We start from the raw sequence: 20,562 nt of genomic DNA on the forward strand, positions 1-20,562 counted from the left end.
TGTCAATGGAAATTAATGTTAGCTTTGGAGCCTGGCAACGGTGGTAAGATGACAGTTTTGGTACCTTGTATTCCCAGGACTGGGGCCGGTGCTCTATAGGATGGACTGAATTCCTACTTCACAGCGATCTTCTCCGAGTTTAGAAATCTAGCCAGTAGAAGTTGTTGGTAAATCCTTTATTCCTAAGGTGGCAACACTGGCAGATGTTTTACCATCCTGAAATTGCTGAAGCTCCGTAAGACAGTGAGATCTTCATTTATGTCAAAAGGTGTATCTGCTGCCACCAAACCAGGGCCATCAAGATCTGGGACATAGATAGTGATCCCAAAGAGAACCTCATAGGGAGTGCGTCCCCCCAAGGACCTTCTTGGAAGATTATTCAGTGCTCTCTGGACCGCATATAGGTGATGAAGCCAACTGCAGCCAGAACCTAATACACTAGCTGCTAAGGACCTCTTTAGATCACGATTCCTCCTCTCCACGACCAAATTTCCCTCGGGATGTATTGTGAGGAGTAATGGAGTTCAACACCCATCGTCCCCATGGTATCCGTGAATGCCTTAGAAGCAAAAGCAGGGCCCTGGTCCAAATGGAATGCTGCAAGTGCATATGTACCGATAAAGATCAGCAAGTTTTTGATAACAGTTTGAGTGTCAGCTGACCGCTGTGGCCACACCCACAGGAATCTGGAGAAAGAATCTACAGTGACTAAGATTGTATGTACCATCAGGTTGTAGGGGACCACAATGGTCCAGGTACACACATTGTATTGGCCTATTGAACACTAAGAGGGATGTCTGCGGTGGGTGTTTGATATTTGAGCCCCTTATCTGCTGGCAGATGTCACAGCAAAGGACATACTGCTTGGTCTGCTTGTATAGACCTGTCCACCAGAAGCCTTTCTGTAAGAGTGTTATTGTGGCTGAAATACCAGCGTGAACAGATATGACACCCTCATGCGCTGCTTTTATTAGATCTAATCCCCGGTCTTGGTTGGGGATCACTCGTTCTCCAACCCCAGGAAGTGTTGCGTAGGCAACATTCTGTGCACTGATGTGGTAAGAGTATTTTGTACAGTGTTCTTTTGGGAGAGGCTTGCCTTCAGCCGAAGCTTTCACGGCAGCCAAAATTTAATATCCCATCTCGTCTGAGAACGAGTCACTGCAGCCACAGAAGCAAGCCGTAGATACTGCAGATTTGGCTGCTTCATCAGCCAAAGTATTGCTGATAATGTGTACTCCTACACGTTTGTGGCCAAGTGTATGTATACTACATGGACACACTGTAGCTTATCGTTGAGATCAGCCACCCTCCCTCAGAGAGTTCTGTGTTTTATGGTGTTCCCTTTGGAGTCTCTAAACCCGGTCAATCTGCAATGATTTATATAATCATTGTAGGACTGGACGCAGTAGTAAGAGTCACAGACAATCAAAGTCAGTAATCCTGGCTCTTTGTGTTCTAGCGCTAAGATAAGGGCTTTGAGTTCAGCCAGCTGAGCTGTGCAGTCCCCTAGGGACTGCGTGTAGGTATTGTGAGGGTGGAATACACCATCCTTCATCACTCCACTCACAACTGCGCAAGCAGCTGAGTATTGATGTTTGGCACCTGCAGCTGGTTGCGCTGAACCATCCGTGTAAATGACAGCTTGGTATCTATCCAGTGGCAAAATATATAGAGGTGCGGGGTACTCCTGTTTGTATTGGAGAAATTCTTGTGCCTGAAGTTTTTGATCGAAGATGTACTCTACATCGCTGGCAGTCAGTGAGGTCACCCATTGAATCCAACGTGGATGTAATCCTTAAGCGCTCGCAATTGGTGACGGCCTCTATGGCTGGCACTGGGGTAACGACAATGATGCGTTTAAGTGGCATCTCCTTAATGACAGCCATCTGAACTGCAGTTAGAATTTTTTCTGTGGATGCAAAACATTGTTCTGCATTGCAGTATAAATGTGATTTATATGTTATGGGCACCGTGTCCCCCTCGTTAAAGGTGACATAAGTGAAGCCAGTGGCACCAGCAATTATTCTGATGACCAAATTTGTTTTGTTGTAATGGGTGTGCAAGTGTTTTGCTTCTAGCATGTCCTGTTGCAATTTCCTAAGGATGCGTGTGTGTTCAACAGTCCAGTGTCTGCTAGAAAAATCAGGGTGTATTAAGTCATAAAGGGGCTTGATACGTTGTGCATAGTCAGGAATGTAAGTTCTGGCGAAGTTTAAAAAAAAAAAAATCTGTTTATTAATTTTGTCAAGTACTTTACAATGCGTTAATCATAATATCGAGTTTTGTGTCGAATCATCTTACATCTAGGATATCTCTTCTGTCTACTTGATACCCTAGCAGATCTCTTGCTTAACATTAAAAAATAATAGAAAAGAAGAGAACAGAAAAAAGATTAACAGTGAATCGCCATTTAGAAGAATTATTGTGTCAGTGGGCCCGACACGTATCCCATAGTGTGTGGGGGAAGTGCCATGGGGGGCAGGGGCCCGGAAGGGGCAAGCGGGAGGGGGGGAACATGGAGGGGGAGGGGAGCGGGCTGCCTATCGCGAGGAGACCCCAGACATAAAGAGGAGGTGAATTGTATACATGTATGCTAATGAAATAGTATTAGCTCAGGGAGGCCGAGTGTAAGTTCTGCCAAAGTTAAAGAAACCAAGTAAAGACTGTAGTTTCTTGATTGTATTTGGTGGTTGGAGTTGAGTTCATTTTTCTAGAAAGTGCTGGCCAGGCTCTTTCCCTTGTTTGATAACACGTATCCCAGGAACAATATGCTGAGAAAGGCTATTTTCATTTTCCTAAAATTAAATTTGTAACCAAGCACTGCGAATCCTAAAACGATCCGATCGACCCTGGCAAAATGAATGTTGAGATCATCATCAGTGAGATGGATGTCATCCATGTAGGACAACGCCTCGGGATCAATATCATGTAATATTGATGTTACACAGGCTGAGAACAACCCTAGGCTGTTCTTATAGCATTGTGGAAAATGGCAAAAGTGTTTTTGTGAGCAAAATGAGAATGCAGTCAGGTCCTGACTTTCCTGTGGTAAGTTCTGGCAGAAAAAAACAATGGAGATATCCATGGTGGTTTTATATTTTTTGTGCACTATGTTATTAATTAGTGCTGTGCTATGAGAATTTTGTATAGCGTATGTACATGTATGACTGCTTTAGTGTCTGTAATCTAAGACTATTCTATACGAATGGTCTGGCTTTGCAATGGGGAATCACGGGTTATACATTGCAGAGATACAGAGCTAAGTTACTGCCTGGTACTCGAGCTGAGTGAGGATCTCCCTCCCCGGAGCTTTAGCTTGCTGTTTAACAGGATATTGTGGCTCAGGCTGTGGTGTAGACCTGGTAGGTATTACATGACAAGGTGAGTCCTTGTCCCAACTTACATGATTGTGGTATGACGCAGGTGCCTGCGCTAAAGCCCAGTTGACAGCATAGGCTTGTTTTACCACTTCTGGAACATGTTCAGAGAAAGAAGGCAAAATTACATCTTCCCCATGTGGGTGGGAGCTTACGGACGTGCTTGGGTGGCCAGTCCCTCTCGACCAACAGGATATCACAACTAAGTTCATCCCAGAATATCACACCAATGGTGCACTCCACGTCTCCTTCAATTTGGAATTTGAAATCATAAAACCTGTCGGGTGGGAGGATGCGCAGTCTCAACTGGAATGTAATCGCTATTTGCTGTTGCATCCAGATGATCTTTCAGACTCTGGCAACATATTGTGACCTCTGCTGCGCTGTCTAACAGTGTCACTGCCCACGTCTTGTTCTTCATCAGTGTTCTCAAGTGTACTGGCATTTTTAATTGACAGTGCTGCCATTTTTTCTTTTTAAACTGTGGCTTTTGCTCTGGGGACTTATTTTCTTTTTTGTCTGAAGACGGTGGTGAGTCTTTCTTCTGTTTCACGTAGTCAGGACATCACTCTGACCAGCCCACTCTCTCGCCACGTCTATCGGGTGCATCCTGAAAGGAACAAGAGGGACATGAATCTGTAAATCTGTCACAAACTTGTATATTTTCTCTATTTCTGAGAGTATATCTCCTGTCAGAGTTCTCCTAGTGTGGAAAATCTGCTCTCTTATTTCTTCTGTCTTTATATTGTTTTTGTTTATCTCAACACTTTATAGAACCCTCCTGTGCTTGTTTAGTCCCCTCCTTAGGGGTGGTACTCTGTATTTCTAGCTTTTTCATCCTGGCTCCCAAACGATCCCATGCTATACTGGTATAGGTGTCGGAAATAATTTTTGGTAGCTGTTTCTCCTGTTCCAGGTGTGTAATCTCTCAGAGGTGCTGGCATATATCTAGTGTTACTTCTTCCCCTTTAATGTTACTGGGTATTATTGAGGAAAGTGCACTGAAATTACGCATTAATTTAATCGCCAAATCTAGGGCTGGTGCAGCCCCGTGCTCATTCTGAATTTGTTTTAACTCTTCCAGTAAATGGGCAAGTTTCGGTGTACCATGTTTGGTAGTATAAATTGCAGCGAAGACTGTAACCCATGTGATGCAGTCATCCACCAAGGGAACCATCCCTAAGGGCAAGCACATTGTGAGAATTCCATATTTTTCCTGTGGTCCCGAATGCCATCAAATATAGGCAATGAAGGAGATGGAGTAAAGTTTTCAGTAGGTTTTATGAACAAAACTGCAATCTACGATCAGTTGCATGGGCTGCAATGATAAGGATAATGAATAATGCAAGAAACAGAATTGTGAACACAAGAGTCATTAATACAAAGACCCCCACCATCTTGTAATAACGTAAAATGACATGAGATATGAAATATGTCCTAATACCCTAACCTGATGAACCTAACCCCTAACCTAAAGAGAGCTAGCTGTGTCAAACCTAATCTGCCAATGCCATGCCCATGAGAAGATCCCCCCGACCCACGTTACCTTAGAATGAGGTCTCTAGATCAGACTCCGTAGGGACATGAAAACTGGGTCAGTGTCAAGGCGACATGCAGCATGGATAGCGTCAATGGCATCTGATAGGAATCTCTCTGACTATCTGTCTATGTAAGGTGCATTGATATAGATCTGCTTGGACCCCTGACGTAGGTCTGTTCCCAAACAATAGATAACAAGATATGCTTGGGGCGGCAATTAGATAAACAATTACTCGAAAGCAAAGTGGGAACGTACCTAATGTGAATACCTACATCTTATCTATCTCTGGCGCTGATGGTGACACCTTAGCAGAGTGGCATTGATAACAGAAAAACTAAAACATTGTCCTAACTGAAAACAATGCAGCCATCTTGGAAATATATAATTAAATAATTGCGCTAAAACAGAGCAAGCTAAGTAGGGTAAACGTCACTGGGTGACAGGGGCACAGGCCTGCAAGCCAGAAGGCTAAGCTAACTCCTGTTCCCATTAAAACAAGATAGGATTCACTACACTATCAGACTCTGCTTTAGCATGGGCACTCCCTTTGGTAGCTGCAGAAGACCCAAACCTTTCTGACTATGCAACCTTTCTCACAGCCTTCCAATGGATGTTTGAAAGATCCACTTTAGAGATGTCCGCTGAAGAAGTTCTTTGCGACATTCAGCAGGGGTAATCAAGATGTTGTGCAATTCATCACACGCTTCCACCAGTTATCAGCTGAGACCATAAGGGTGGAACAGACTCTGGCTATTCTTTTTCGCTGGTGCCTTCGGGAAGAAACAAAAGATAAACCGTAACATTCACCCTGTGCAGAAACAATGGCAGTATTGATGGATCAGGCCCTGTCCATTAAACTCTGACTCAATGAGCACAGATATGAAAGACCCAGGGCCGGAGTTCAGCAAACCCCAGGAATTACTTGTTTCAGTGCTCAAAAGATTGTTACTCCTATTCCCGAGAATCCTTCATCTTTAGGAGAGGAGCCTATGCAGATCGGGTTAGCTCGCAGAGTCTTGTCTGAGGCAGAAAACTAATATAGAAGAAAGCAAGGATTATAGATGCCCTACAACTATTCTGGTCATCTAATCTGCAATTGTCCCATATGTTCACAGAAACGTCTGGGAAACCCCAGATCCCATACTCTGTAAAAGAGTAGAGGACTGGAAAGTCAGGAAACCCTTTTATGTGTTTCTCCAGAGAACTGGTTACTTCCCTGTTCCTCTTGCCTGTGCTTCTGGAACTTTCTAATGGACAGGACTAAAAAGTGTTGGCTTTATTGGTCAGCGGGGAACCTACCATCTCCTTCGTATCAAAGAAGATGAGTGGAAGGCTGCTTTCAGAACCCCCCTACGGCATTTGATGTATCGCATTATGGGTTAAGCTGCGTTCCATACATTTTCCAGCGCTTCATGGATCACAAATGGTTGTACACCTGTTAAACCAGAGAGTTGAGGTATATTTAGATAACTTTTTAGTTTTTTTTCATCTGATCCCTCCTCCCACTACAAGCCTAAATTGACTGTCCTGCAAGCCTGAACAATGTGAATTTGATCATCCTGAAGTGGAATATTTGGAATACCATCTAAATAAAACAGGGATAGCCATGGACCCCCAGAAAGTGTCTGCCATTATTGAATGGCCTTCTCCTTCCTCTGTTAAGGAGAATCAATGCTTCCTTGGTTTGGCGGATTTCCATTGCCAGTTTATTGAGAATTTTGCCTCTCAAACTAGCCTGATCTCTCAAACTCTCAAGACAGAGAACCTTAACCATGGATTTAAGTGGACAGAACAAGCTGAAACAGACTTTCAAAACTTGAAAATAGCTTTTACCCAGGCTCCAATTCTACGTAATCTCTATACCTCCAAAACATTTATAGTTGAGACGGCCACCTTTGAGTTGGGGCAGTCTTGCTTCAACCACAAGAGGATGATGGGCTATACCACCTAATTATTTACTTTCACACGTCTTATTCGATTAAGAGAAGAGCTACTCACTTGCCATGCAATTAGGGTTTGCGAGTGGAGACATTTCGGAATGGGAACCAGAGAACCTTTGGAATCTACAGTGCCTTCAAAAAACACAATTTTGAAACAGTTGCAAGCAAGATGGGCTTATTTTTTCAATCAATACGACTTCATTATAACCTATATTCCAGGATCCCAGAAGGTAATTGCTGATGCTCTTTCCCGACAATATCGTGTGAATCCAACTACTTTTCAACAGAATATTCTGGACTCACAACACATCTTTAGAACAATTCATTCTTTTATAGAGAGTCTAGGCAGGGTACACATCTCTAACAAGGGAATATTGGAATTCCTTAGAAAGCCAGGCCCATAAACAAGACACAGTACTATAGGGACAAGGCCGTATTTTTTCCAACCAAAAGATTACAGCTCGAGGCCCTTCAGATGTGCTGTGACTCACCTAAAGCTGGTCATCAAGACGTCAAGTCCACCATAGATTTAATCCTTCGAGCTTTCTGGTAGCCATTTGAATGTGAAGATACTGAAGTATGTGTCACTTTTTGGCTAATCTGTGCTCAGTTAAGTTGTCTCATGCCCGGCCTTTGATTTAATTTCAATCTTACGCCCTTCTGCAGGTAATCAAGTCAGAATGGTGACTGCAGACTCTTTTATTAAGATGGCACATGTCACCTCTTCCACTGAAGAACTGGGGAAGATTTGTATGCATAAAATATTCAGTCTCCACAGTCTTCCTCTAACCATTATGTCAGATGAGGTTCTCAGTACATGTCCTGCTTCTGAAAACATTTCTCTGTAAAGTCTTACACTTCAAGGTAGCTCTGGATTCTACATGCAAACCAGTGGTAAAACCGAACACCTAAACCAAAGTCTAGGATAATACCAATAATACCTTTGTTGTTTTTGTAATTCAGCCCAAATTGACTGGACTACTTATCTGTCTCTGGCTGTATTTTCTTATAAGCGCTGATCGTAGCACCTTAAAACAACACCTTTCTTTTCTTTATACGGATATCATCCGAGAACCTTTCCATCAGGCTTACAGGAATCTACTTAATTTCTGACAGCTTCTTCTTTTACCCGACACCTGTGAAAGATAAGACAAGAAGTCTTCCAGGAGTCCAAGCAGAGAATGAAGGCTTCCCCTAATGCTCTCCACCGACAATCCCCATCCTAGTGGGTGACAAGATCTGGCTATCTTCTAAATACTTACCTCAACATCTCTCGGTAAACAAATTTAGACCACAATTGTATGGGCCCTTCAAAGTAGTGCATATCATAAATCCAATGGCATTCTAACTTCCGTTGCTTCTTTCATGGAAGGTGCATCCTGTCTTTCATACTTCTCAATTGAAGCCCTACATTCCTGATCCCTACCACAGTGTTTTCTCTCAACCTCGATCAGTCATAGTGGATAGTTTCCCTGAACATATGGTTCAGGACATTTGTGACTCTCAGTTCTTTTGAAATGGTTGACAATTTTTGATTCATGGTAAAGGGTATCCTCCTAGCTAGAGATCTTGGGAAGATGCTGCCTCTGTTCATTCTTCTATCCTGACTCGCCAATTTTTCAGGCCCTGGCGGGAGGCATACTGTCACACCACAGGTCACACCACTACCGGCGGCTCACTCCACTGCCGCCCTGGCATCCTGATTTATACAGTGGGATGCCCTAAAGACTTACCTTCAATCTGGAGAGTCTTGCAAGAGGCCGCGGAGGGCCATTCTTTGCCTCGCTTGTTGGGAGGCATTCCTCTCCCTGGAGGCCATATTCTTGCTCTCTGTAGTTTCTTCCTCCCCGAATTCCTGAGGAAGGGTTTTTACGTAACCAATCCACCTTGGAGGCGGTATCATGTATTTCTACCAACATTTCCCAATCCATTATTGCAGCCTCATTTCTTCCTCTATATCGCTTTGTGTTTTTGAGTATATAAGGAGCAGAAATGTCTTTCTCCTTCGTGTTGCAATACTCCTCACTCCTGCTGGTGTATCCTCATTCTTGCTCATATCTCCTCACTCCTGCTGGTGTATCATAACTCCTCCTGGTGTCTTATTGATCCTGTTGCTTCCCTTGTGAACATTCTGTTATTTCCACTAACCTTATCTGCACCTTCTGAGCTGTGCTGCAGTCCTGGTATTCTACCATCAGTACCAGTCCTCATCAGCCTCCCAGGAGTCTCTGATCACCATCAGAGTTTTTTTCTCCTTGAGGACTTCTTCTGGAGGACACACTCTGCTTAGACATGCCATTGTTGGCTGAATTGTGGCTACCAGAAGGGGTTGCCCCTACCTTTAGCAGACAAGGACAGTCAAAACCTGGACTCGTTGATTTTCCCATCTCTCCAAGGATGCTAATAGAAGTCTGCCCGCTGAGGAACCTCACAGATGATGGCATCTTGGCAACCAGTCATTTCACGACGAAAACTATATACCTGTTTTTTTAGACAAATCTGTGTTTTGGTGCAGTGTACCCCAGATTTTTTTCCTCCAGGCCACGTTATTTGATGATCTTTTGTTTTGTCACTCAGTCGGCGAGGTTTTGCTATAGCCACCGTCAAAGGGTATCTTTCAGCTTTTTTGCTGTTGCGGAATCAGCCTACATTGTTTAAGCCTCCATTTGTTATGCATATCTTCAATGGGTTACAACATTTGTTTGCTGTCTCTCCCTTTGTCTTCGTAGTGGGACCTCCGATTTGTCCTTTTATTTGTGATGGGTACTGCCTTCGAGCTGCTTCACAGCTCCCCCTTGCAGCTTCTCACCCTCAACACAGTGTTCCTCATTACAATGACATTCGGGCAGTGTGTGAGTGAGCTTACAGCTCTTTGTGTCAACTTGCTGTATAACAGCTTGTTCCAGACAAGCTGGTATTGCAGACACGGGTGTCTTGTCTAAAGTTGTGACACCTAACCATGTTGGTCAGAGCATCAACTTGCCGGCATTCTATAATCGACCTCCAGCCCATGAAGGAGAAACTCCATTGCTTGGACCGAAAGGGGCAATGAGCTTTTACATCGATCATACCAAGGAACACTGGTTGGATAATAAGTTATTTGTGGGGTTGTCAGAAGCAAAAAAGTTAAGTATATGCAAAAGAGAATCATCGCCCATGTTCTGCATTAGGATCTGCTACACATTGGCCAAAGAGCAGCCTCCAAAGGACTTTGTGCTCATTCTACCAGGGCCAAAGCTACTACCAGCGCATCGGCATGCATCGTTTGTCAGGCGACTACATGGGTGTCCCTCTTTACATTCAGGAAGCACTACTGCCTGGACAGTCGGGATCACCGCGAGGGGCATTTTGCCCTCTTGGTTCTCCAAGACTTTCCGGTTTGATTCAATTCACAGAGCCACTTCCCAATAGGTACTGCTTTGGTACCTATTGAAAAGGTGAGAAGTTTTTACTTTGAAGTAAGTTTACTACTTTTAGTATACACGCTGAACAAACTCCGTGTGTACATTATATGTCTCCTCCCCCATTGTAATGCTTTGGACTTACACTTATGTGTATGGGTAACATCCCTCTCTAAACCCCTCCCTGGCACCTCCAATCCCATTCCCATTAGAAGTAAGCCTGCTTCTTTTAACATCCACTCCCAGTGTCCTTTCTACATTTTACTACTAAATATATACTTACATGTGTGGAGTCTCCATAGTTCAGGTGGAGAACTCTGCACATATTAAGTAAAGGCAAAGCTTACACTTTGTTGTATGTTTTATAGTACATTTTAGTACTATGAAATGTGCTACAATGTGCAGTTTGTGCAGGCACTATGGCCCTCATTATGCCATCAATACCAAGGGCGCCAGAAGACCGGTCTTCAGCCCGCCATAATATGGCTATTGAAGGATTTCTGCCACTATAAGTGCGGAAATCCGGCAGTAGCCATGCTGACGGCCCTGGATGGTGCTACCACCTGCACCGCCCCGCAAGTAGGATGCCGCCAGCTGTATTTTGACCAAAAAGACGGCCTGGCAGTGTCCTGCAGGCAGTAGCAAAGCCCTTTCCCGTTCTCTGCCGGACGACCACCTCACCGGACCAGGTATGTCGGGCGTCCGTCAGGGGTGGAGGGTGTTGTGTGTGAGTGTTTGGTGTCTGCGTGTGTGTATATGTGTCTGTGAGTGTTCTGGTGTATACGTGGTTGAATGCATGTGAGTGAATGCGTGCATGAATATTACGATGAGTGCGTGTCTGCATGACAGTGTGTATGCATGTGAGCACGTGTGAGTGAATGCGTTTATGGACGAGTGTGAGTGAATGCGTGCATGGATGTGGTGGTGCATGCGTTGTGTGTGTGTGCGTGTGTGTGTGCATGATTGCGGGGAGTGGTTGGAGGGGCGTTGTGATTCTAGGGGAGTGGGGGCTGGGAGGGCAGTGTGATTCTAGGGGGTTGGAGGCAGTGTGATTTTAGTGGGGCCATGGGGGGGGTCAGGAGATTGCTAGGGGGGATTAGGTGATTGCTGGGGGGTGGGGGAGCCTTCTACCGGTGACAGGGAAGGAATTCCCTGTCACCGGTAGCCCTACCGCCATGGTTTTCGTGGCGGTGGTACCACTGTGAAAACCATGGCGGTAGGCCGGCTCATTATACCGCTGGCGGTCATGTGTGGACCCCCGGGTTGGAGATGCACATCTCCGGCCCGGCGGTTCATACTGCCATGGCGGTATGAGTGGTGATGTGGTGGGTTGGCTTCGGCCAACAGCCTGTTGGCGTTGATCCTGCCACATTAACCCTGGCGGTCATAAGACCACCAGGGTTAAAATGAGGGCCTATGTCTGAAAGTCGTCAAAACTCTGCATTATTACCAGCACTGTTCACATGTATATGACCATTTTACTAAACGTAGGGGTGGGTGAGGTTTCCTTTTTCATGTCAGCGAAAGGGGATGCAAATCCTGGCTAACATTTGCCTTTTGATCAGGTTTATGCTTATCTGGGCCTAAAAGAAAAAGAGAACTGTAAGCAAAATGTGTAAACAGTTCTTGCGATTCTGTAATTACCCAAGTCAGAAGCGGGACAGTGTTAATTCTATACACAAACTCCTGAATCTGCTTCACTATTAACATCAATAAATTCTATACACAGACTCCAGCATCTGCTTCCCTATTTGTGTCAATTAATTGCTATTGAGGTAGAATATTTTCTCAAAATTATGTGTGGTTATCCCGTTAACCCTCTGCCACCCTCCATTTGTAATAAGAACATAGGTGAGTGACAGCAGTGCAATAGATACTCAACTAGTAGTTCTAACAAACCTATAGTGGCAGTAAGTATTTTTTTTTAATTCCCCCTGACATCTTGCCTTGCTCTTTGTTTTAGCGCTGACATTCCCCACCTAGTTCTCTCTGAATCTCAGTAATGAAAGAGATATAGGGAATGTAAGCGTTTTGGGCATGGAACCATGCAGATGCCCTCCGAACGATACTCGAGGCGTGGAACCTAAATCGATTCAAAGTTCTAATATTTATCAGACAATGTTCTTGACAGTCTTTCCATTGCCAACATGTTTCACAACCTGAGATGCAGAAGGCTGATGGTATGTGGATGTTTCCTTTTCGTCTATGCAGCTTTAATATTTTTCACTGTTACTAAATACTTCCAAATCAATATATAACCTGCCTTTGTCTCATGATGCAATGCAAAGTTGTAATAGTGTGAAGAAAATCAGCTGGGAGGGAATATCCCACAATTGTTTAAATGGCTGCTAAGATCTCTTTCCAGAAGAGTTTAATTTTCGGGCAGTCCGACCATACATATTTTAAGTCTCCTACTGTTGTACAGCCCTGCCAACACTGTGCTTGTGTTTGGATACTAAACGTGTAGATTGGAAAGTTATAAATATCAATTGTATAGAAGTTTGAAGTTGGCTTCCCTTCCTGATATACACACCACATTTTTCATGATATCTTGCCAAAGATATTTCCATTGATCTTCATCTAGTTGTTTCCCAAGACTTCCATTCCAGAATGTTTTACATGGTTGTATTTTCTGTGGCAGAAACTTGTTATCAGGTCTTTTTTTGTTTCTTTACGAATTCTTCAGTTGGTGTAAGATCTTGTGTTGTGACTTCTCTGGGGTCGGATGTTGGACATAGTGATATCATTCTATTTAGTCTAGCGTACCTTTTCTATTACACAAGTCAAAGGATAGAATTTTGTGACCCTGAAGCATGTCTGTAATAAGCATTGGCTCCACCCGGGTTGTACGGAAATAAAAAATAAAAACAAAGGGTTGGCTGTGCCTCCACTGGTCATACAGGCCTTGTTCATATTCTGGTGTAAAAGGTAGTAGTATATTTGAGTGGGTGATGCAGGAAAGGTTCTAAAATTGTAGTGTCTTGTGAAAGAGCCCCGCTGTTAGTGTTGTGAGTGCTGATATTAACATTAAGAGATCTATCCTATTTGGGTTTCAAGACTAGATCCCAGATAGTCCTACCTGCTGCAGCACTATGCATATGTGTTGCGCCGCGTGGTGCGGCACGAGCCGAGCATTCAGCTCGCGCCGCGCAGCGCGTTCTCAGGACGCGGCGCGCCCCGAGTCTTCTTTGTACAGCGCGAGGCCCCAGATATTATTTTGGGCCTCGCTCTGCCTTCTGTGGTGTCCCTGTTCTCCCCTGACCCCTCCTTACCTGTTTCTTTTTCTTTCTTCTTCTTTTTCTTCTTTACTTTTTCGAGGCATTTTCTGTCCTTTCTTTATGTCTTTATGTTACCTTTTTCTTCCCAGCATTCCTTGGTCCCTATTTTCTATGGTTCCTGTTCTATTCTATCCTATGTACTTTTTCCCTATCTAAAATGGTGTCTTTTTACTTCCTGTTGGTCACTTCCTGTTTCTTGGTATATAAGGGCTCTGTTTTCTCCCTTTCCTTGCGCTGCATCACTTTCTGCTCAGATTGTGTCTTCGCTCCTGATTCTTAGCCTTCGGTTCTGAATCTTTTCAATTTTGCTTTTACCTGCATTTTGTTCCTGTTTGATTCCTGGTTTTGTTTTCGTTTCAGGAATCCATTTTTTGGAGGTTTTTTCCCCTTTATTGGGGTTTTTTCCCTCTGGCACTAATTCTAAAGGGCACGGTCTGTTCTTGGCATTTCCACTGCCTGCAGCACCGTGGCTACTAGAAAGAGTCGCCCCTTTCTGGGCCAAAGCCGAACCCTCAAGACCTACGCCACTAGATCTGCGGTTTCCAGGCGCCAGCAGCACGTGAGTCGTGACAGAATGCAGCGCCAAACCATTCCGACATCTTCTGATACTATGGATGACACAGTGGCGGCGGCTGCAGATCCTGATTCATCTTTTTTGACTACTATTCAACAACAAGCTCAGGAATTGCAACAATTGCGCAACGAGAATGCGGTCTTACGACAGGCTTTGGCCCTCCGCAGTGGCGATGTTCCGACTATCTCCGCCTCAACGCCTCGCTTCTCTGGTGAACCAACTAAACTGCGTGAATTCCTGGATGCATTAACGGTTTACTTCGCCTTCAGACCTAGCCAATTCTCTCATGACAGGACAAAGGTGGGATATCTTATTAGTGCATTATCCGGTCCTGCCTTGGCCTGGGCAACCCCGATGGTGTCATCCAACGATCCAGTATTGTCAGACTATTCTGCCTTCGTGACCCGCTTCAAACAAATGTTTAGTCGCCCAGGATTGGAAGCCTCGGCAGAGGAAGCATTATGTGATATCCAGCAAGGTTCCCAGGATGTCCTCCGATATATTACACGTTTCCGTCAATTAGCGGCAGAGACCACTTGGGTGGAGCGTACCCTGGTAACTTTGTTTCGCAGAGGACTTAAGGAAGAAATTAAGGATGAATTAGTACATTCCACCAGAGTTGAAGATCTTCGTGGCCTCATGGATCAAGCACTTTCCATCGAGTATCGTCTTCAAGAACGACGAATGGAGAAGAGAAGGAGTAGAGGAGCGTCTCAGCCAAGCTCTTCACGGATGTATCCACCTCATCCTGAGGAATCTCGTCCTCCTGCTAAGGATATAGAAGGAGAACCCATGCAAGTGGATACTGCTCGAGGGCCACTCTCTGCTAGTGAGAAGGAAGACAGACGGAAGAAGGGATTGTGCCTCTACTGTGGTTCTGCTGGTCACCTGCTTCGTACATGTCCTGTACGTCCACCTAGACCCTTGGGAAACGCCACCTCCCGTCCTCTGTAAGAAGGGAGGGGACGGGATCATCGGCTATACCTTCTATCAGCTCATTCAACGACAATACAACTTACTTGTTCGTGTTACCAGTCATATTACAACTACCTGATGGCCGCCAAGAAAGAACTATGGCATTATTGGATTGTGGTGCTAGTGGTATATACATGGATAAGACATGGGCCACTAATCTGCAAATTCCCACTCAACCCAAAGACATTCCTGAACAAGTACACACCGTGGATGGATCTTTAATATCCTCAGGTCCAGTCGATACTACGACCTTGATGTTAAATTTACAGTTTGGTAATCATCAAGAACACCTCTCTTTTGATCTCATTTCATCTCCCAACCATACCATTATTCTCGGAATTCCATGGTTTACTAGACATAACCCATATGTGAACTGGGTAACCCGGACAATTTCTTTATCCTCACAGTTTTGTCAAGAAAATTGCTTTGCTTCCGATAAATATTGGTCACCAAACAGATTAACACCTATGAAGAGTACTACGGAGTATTCCATCAACACTGTCCAAGGGGTTCCTGAACATTATTTAGAGTTCCAAGACGTGTTTCAAAAACCATCCAGACCTGTATTACCTCCACATCGAGAGTACGATTGTGCTATTCCTTTGGAACCTGGAACAGTCGTTCCCTTTGGGAGGATGTATTCTCTCACGGAACCTGAAAAGGAAGTTCTTAAGGAGTATCTGGAGGAAAATGTACAGGGTGGTCTCATTGTTCCATCATCTTCTCCAGCAGGGGCTCCTCTCTTTTTTGTACCTAAGAAGACCAAAGATCTTCGTCCTTGCATAGACTTTCGAGGCCTAAACAAGATAACTATAAAGGATCGTTATCCTTTGCCCCTCATTAAGGATATTTTAGAGGCAGTCAGAGGGGCTCAAGGTTTTACCAAGTTGGATCTTCGGGGAGCTTACCACCTTTTACGTATAAAAGAAGGAGACGAGTGGAAAACAGCATTCAGGACACCGTTCGGTCATTTTGAATATAAAGTCATGCCCTTTGGTCTTACGAACGCTCCTGCTATATTTCAAAGGTTTATGGACTCAATATTTTCCGATCTCTTGAACCAGACACTCGTAATCTACTTGGACGACATCCTTATTTTTTCCAGACACCCCGAACTCCATTCTTCTCATGTGAAACAAGTCCTTCACAGACTCCGAGCACATCAACTATTCTGTAAACCCGAAAAGTGTGAGTTCGATAAGACGGAAGTCAAATATCTGGGTTATCATTTAAGTTCCACCGGCATAGCTATGGACCTAGAAAAGGTACAAGCAATTCTAGAGTGGCCTTCTCCCTCTTCTATCAAAGAAACACAATGTTTCCTAGGATTAGCAAATTTTTACCGACAGTTCATTCAAGACTTTGCTAAACAGACCAGCCATATAACCCATACCTTAAAGAAGGAAAATCTAAAACAGGGGTTTGTCTGGACCAAGGCGGCTGAAACAGCTTTTCAAGAATTAAAGAAGGCATTCACTCAAGCTCCCATCTTGAGACATCCAGATACCAATAAACAGTTTATCGTAGTTACCGATGCTTCCGAAAAAGCTATTGGAGCAGTCTTGCTTCAACTTCAAGAAGATGATGGTCTTGAACATCCTGTTTTCTATTTGTCCCATATTCTCTCTTCAGCTGAACAACATTACTCTGTACTAGAAAGAGAGTTGTTAGCTCTGAAGACAGCCTGCATCGAATGGAGACAGTTTCTGATGGGATCCAAGGAGCCTTTCGAGGCGAGAACAGATCACCGTAATCTGCAATGTCTACGTAATTTTGTATGCCAAAATAGTCGCCAGGCGCGTTGGGCCTTTTTCTTTAGTCAGTATGACTTTTACATCACCTATATTCCTGGATCTCAAAACATTCTGGCTGATGCTCTGTCTCGACGCTATCCAGATTGTACTCCTTCCCCATCTCAGTTTCTACTGGAGCCTAGTAAGATCATTGGAGTTGCTCAATCTTTTCTGGATGAGGTACAACTGGAGTATTCCAGCCTGTCTAATAGCGAAATAGAGAAATTAAGAACCTTTTTATGCAAGAAAGAAGGATTCTTTTTTCATCAGAAGCTGTTATTCCTCCCTACTAACAGAGTGCGAGACAAAGCATTACAGATGTGCCATGATTCACCGGTTGCTGGACATAGAGGTATTAAGGCCACACAAGAACTTCTTTCGCGATCTTTCTGGTGGCCTACCTGGAAATCAGATGTCGAAAGATATGTTCAGGCTTGTCCCATATGTGCCCAAGTCAAGATTCCCCGTAGCAGACCTGCAGGATTACTACAGCCTTTGCCAGTTCCACCAACGCCATGGCATACTATTTCCACTGACTTTATGTGTTCACTTCCGCCATCAGCTGGAAACCAGGTTATCATGGTCACTGTTGATTCTTTCACTAAGATGTCCCACTTTACTGCTCTAAAGAAATTACCAACATCCCAAGAATTGAGCCAGATATTTATCGACCATATTTTCCGTCTCCATGGACTTCCACATACCATTGTGTCTGACAGGGGTCCCCAGTATATTTCCCGGTTTTGGAAACATTTTTGCAAGACACTGAATATCAATATAGCACTATCATCCGGTTTCCATCCTCAGACCAATGGACAAACTGAGCGTTTGAATCAAGGACTAGAACAATACCTTCGTTGTTTTTGTAATTCCACCCAAAGCAACTGGAACACTTATCTTCCTATTGCTGAATATTCCTACAACAATTCTGTCCATAGTGCCTCCAAGGTCACTCCCTTTTTCTGTTCCTATGGCTATCATCCGACCTCTTTTCCTACTGCTCCTCAATCTACCTCTCCTCTGCCTGCCATTACATCTTTTTCCAAACGTCTCCTGCAACTCCATAAGCTCATTAGATCTAATTTATTGCACACTAAGAGGTATATGAAGAAGATCGCTGATAAGAAACGTGGACCCACTCCTGATTATCACCCTCAGGATAAAGTCTGGCTTTCTTCCAAATTCTTGCCCTCTCGTCTTTCTCTGAATAAGTTCACGCCTCGCTATTATGGGCCTTTTCGTATTCTTCAGTTGCTCAATCCTGTCACTGTTCGTCTTTGCTTGCCTCATACTTCGAAAATTCATCCGGTCTTTCATGTATCCCAACTCAAACCTTATGTCCCTGATCCTTTCTCTCGTCAGTTTCCTTGTCCTCCTCCTGTGTTGGTGAATGATGTCCCTGAATATGAGGTTCAAGAAATTTGTGACTCTCGCCTTTTTCACCGGCATCTTCAGTATTTGATTCACTGGAAGGGTTATCCTCTTAGTGAATGCTCTTGGGAAGATGCTTCTTCTGTTCACGCCCCTCTTTTGATTTCTCGTTTTCATCGTTTATTTCCCTTCAAACCTGGACCTTCGGGGGGGGGACCTACTGTTGCGCCGCGTGGTGCGGCACGAGCCGAGCATTCAGCTCGCGCCGCGCAGCGCGTTCTCAGGACGCGGCGCTCCCCGAGTCTTCTTTGTACAGCGCGAGGCCCCAGATATTATTTTGGGCCTCGCTCTGCCTTCTGTGGTGTCCCTGTTCTCCCCTGACCCCTCCTTACCTGTTTCTTTTTCTTTCTTCTTCTTCTTTTTCTTCTTTACTTTTTCGAGGCATTTTCTGTCCTTTCTTTATGTCTTTATGTTACCTTTTTCTTCCCAGCATTCCTTGGTCCCTATTTTCTATGGTTCCTGTTCTATTCTATCCTATGTACTTTTTCCCTATCTAAAATGGTGTCTTTTTACTTCCTGTTGGTCACTTCCTGTTTCTTGGTATATAAGGGCTCTGTTTTCTCCCTTTCCTTGCGCTGCATCACTTTCTGCTCAGATTGTGTCTTCGCTCCTGATTCTTAGCCTTCGGTTCTGAATCTTTTCAATTTTGCCTTTACCTGCATTTTGTTCCTGTTTGATTCCTGGTTTTGTTTTCGTTTCAGGAATCCATTTTTTGGAGGTTTTTTCCCCTTTATTGGGGTTTTTTCCCTCTGGCACTAATTCTAAAGGGCACAGTCTGTTCTTGGCATTTCCACTGCCTGCAGCACCGTGGCTACTAGAAAGAGTCGCCCCTTTCTGGGCCAAAGCCGAACCCTCAAGACCTACGCCACTAGATCTGCGGTTTCCAGGCGCCAGCAGCACGTGAGTCGTGACAATATGTGCCCAGTGGCTGTCCAAATCCCGTAGAGAACACACTGCAAAAACCTGCACTCCTTTGTAGTATACCCAAACAAATCCAGAAGAGCAAACATTTCCACTTGTTTGAGCAGCCTTAAAATTTCATATGGTAGTCTGGCCTTCTTACTTTGCCACATACAGTGTAAGGTTATCTTTTTGAGTTCTACAAAGAATACACTATGGACCTGGAAGGGCCTGAAGGAAATACAGAATTCTGAGCAAAATAAATAATCTTCTTTGTATTGATTCTACCTAGCCAGGAGAGGTAGATTGACAACCATCCGTGGTAATTGTTTTATAAGATTGCCAGAATTTGTCGGCAGCTAACTTTATGTATTTCTACTGGGTTTTGGGTAACACCCCATTAATTCGAGGGAGAGCTCCAGATTCATGATTGTTAGAAGTACATTGTCCATAAACAGTGTGCCTTTTTGCTCTTTTTGTCCTAAAGGATTTCCCTTTATAGTATCATCTATTCTAGTTCATGTGGCAAAGGGTTGTATGCTGGTGGAAAAAAACAATGGAGACACGCAACAACCTTTAGTGTCCTGTTAAAAATAAAACGTAAAGCAGCGAGAAGCCTGAAGTCTCACTACCATTTGATGCTAAACGACAAGTAGAAAAGAAAAAGATCAAAAGTCAATTGTCATTTCACTTGACCAGATGTTAGAAACGGTCAGCTGGACAAAGAGCTAAATACATGTGAAATATACACAGTGTTTCTGAATACAAGCCAGTGTGACATGACAACATGACAGAAAGGTGTTATTCTCAGCGAAAGCATATCCAATGTTCAGGTGGCAGTATCGTCCCCTCAAGGAAAGACAGGACAGCCTTGAAGGGGATGTATCATTCGTATACACAATACTAGCTCCATTCTATTCTCAAAAAATCCTTCTTCACTTGCCAGGTCCGAAAACAAAGTTGCACTGCAGGGATAATGGAGCATTATGGCTTTTGGGCCTGCTAATGTCATTATTATCATTATTACAGTGCCATAAGAAGCTTCAATCAAATAGAAAACAGTGTTCATATTTGATTCATAGTGGATACATTGGTGATTACATACATGGTTGTTACAATTTTTCTTCATCGAAGTATATGGATGTAAAACAAACAGATTGTAAGTATGTTTTCACAGCCCCCTTTTTTCTGAAAGAAAACTCAGTTTATAAAAATTTGATAAAATACAATTGCCTAGTGTCTTTATTAATTTCATTATGATCTCTTCTCTCATCATCCTGAGACGTAGCAAGAGTAAAAGTATAGATTCAAGAGGCTGCATGATGCACAAAATCAATCGGATAGCAACAT

This window comes from Pleurodeles waltl, chromosome 11, assembly GCF_031143425.1.
Source record: "Pleurodeles waltl isolate 20211129_DDA chromosome 11, aPleWal1.hap1.20221129, whole genome shotgun sequence".
NCBI classification, from domain to species: domain Eukaryota; kingdom Metazoa; phylum Chordata; class Amphibia; order Caudata; family Salamandridae; genus Pleurodeles; species Pleurodeles waltl.